Below are 471 nucleotides of genomic sequence, written 5' to 3' on the forward strand. Positions count from 1 at the left end.
ACCCCTGTCATACTCTACCATACAAATGTATAATTTATTCATGGGATAAAAAGAGTGTTGGAGTAAATGTACTGAACGGTATAATCTACCGTTACCTTTTTCCCAACCTCTGATTTGCGTTTCCTCTTCTCCTTGTGTTTCTGTGTGTCTGCCCCACCACTAGGGGGAGCTCCTGGACGGGACAGCGGATTACATGTCGGGGCTGGACGACATGGCGGACGCAGAGTCCTGTCTGTCCCGGAAGAAGATTAAGAAGACAGAAAGTGGTATGTACGCCTGTGACTTGTGCGACAAAACATTCCAGAAGAGCAGTTCCCTTCTGAGACACAAATATGAACACACAGGTATATCACTGTTTTAGATCCCTCTTTTACCCCCCTCCCTCCCTCCCTCCCTCCCTCCCTCCCTCCTCCCCCACCCCAGTCGTCCCCATATTTTTATGTTGAGTTCTTTGGAAATGTTTGTGTTCTT

This window comes from Electrona antarctica, assembly GCF_951216825.1.
Source record: "Electrona antarctica genome assembly, chromosome: 24".
NCBI lineage: Eukaryota > Metazoa > Chordata > Actinopteri > Myctophiformes > Myctophidae > Electrona > Electrona antarctica.